Source organism: Triticum dicoccoides, chromosome 7A (genome assembly GCF_002162155.2).
Source record: "Triticum dicoccoides isolate Atlit2015 ecotype Zavitan chromosome 7A, WEW_v2.0, whole genome shotgun sequence".
Lineage (NCBI taxonomy): Eukaryota > Viridiplantae > Streptophyta > Magnoliopsida > Poales > Poaceae > Triticum > Triticum dicoccoides.
The window spans coordinates 524,103,987-524,105,542 of record NC_041392.1 but is presented as its reverse complement, the minus strand read 5'-3'; positions in this window follow the sequence as shown (position 1 = coordinate 524,105,542).

Sequence of the window (1,556 nt, the reverse complement as noted above, 5' to 3'; positions counted from 1 at the left end):
AAAAACAAAAAGTTTTCAAAAAATGTTAATCATGTATTTCAGAATGTTAAACATGTCTATAAAATAAGTTACTGATGTATACGTAAAATGTTGAATGTGAACTGAAAAAAGTTGACATGTGTTAAACAAAAAAGATACTTATATAAAATGACAAAGAAACAAAGAAAAACGACGAAACCTAATAAAAAACAAAAAGACCTTTGCAAAAGATTGTAAACAGTGAGAACCAACAAAAACATAGAAAAGACTTGAAAACCAAGAAAGAAACAAATAAAAAACAAGAAAAACCCGAGAAAGAAATAATGACAACCAAAGAAAAAAGAAAACCTAGTGAAAAATATAAAATAAACAAAGAATACTAGTGAAAAAGGAATAAAAACAGAGAAAAAATACGAAAACCGGTGAAGTGACAACCAGCAGAAAACCAAACAAAAGGAAGAAGCGAGCGAGCACGCTAGAGCAAGTGAATCGATCAAAATCAGTGATAAAAAAGACGAAAATGGGCCGGTCAGTAGCTACAAGTGGAGGAAACCCTTTAGGCGAGCGTACCATATATCTCCCTATAAGTGAAATATAATCATCCCACCCCAGTTTGACTTATCGTCTAATAGAAAGGGTGCCGTGCATGGAAAAATCATGGACCGGTGACCCATTTAGTTAGGCATTCGCCACACAAGCATTTTGTTTGTTCATGAATTATTTTGTTTCCTTTTGATATTCTCGGTTTATATCGGTTTTCAATTTTTCTTTAGACAAATGCTTGAATCTTTTTTTGAAACTATATTTTTTAAATGAATGTTTAGAAAAATATGCAGAAATTTTAAGAATATTGGTGAATATTTTGTGCAGTAAATGTGAATATTACTTTTAAAATCTCGAACATTTTTAAGAATTTGTGATCTTCTCCAATTTTTTAATATTACTTGAAATTTTCAAATATTATTTAATACCATGAGCATTTTCAGAAAATTTTGAACATTTTCCAAAAAATATAAAACATGATTTAAAAATTATTGAAAATAAAATATGAAAATAATATAAAATCAAAATTCCAGTAAAAATTGATATGAAACAAACAAAAAAAAGAAAGGAAAAAACTAGACCGATTCCTTCTAGACATTTCCTAAATAAGAAAACACAAGGAACATAACCTGGCTAAATGGGTCAGCTCTCGTTTTTGGGAGAATTCCGCTCGTTCGGTTGTTTCATTGTTCATTTTCTGTTATGTTTACATTTTTTCTGTTTTCGGTTGTTTCATTGCTCTTTTAATCTGCTTGACCATGGCTGCATCAACACGGACATAGAATCATTTTTTGAACAAGAAGCCTGGAAGGCCTGAGAACTGCATTTAATATAAAACATAGGTACAATGTAGGTTACAACCAGACCAAATGCGACTAAGATACTACAAACCAATCTCTAAGATATGCAAAGAGTATAATGAATAGGGGATGAAAAATGCGACCGAGTCACATACTACTCCCGCATGGATTCATCCTTTCCGTCACCGGGGACAATCTCTCTTGGGATGCCAAGACTTCAACTGCTTGGTCTCG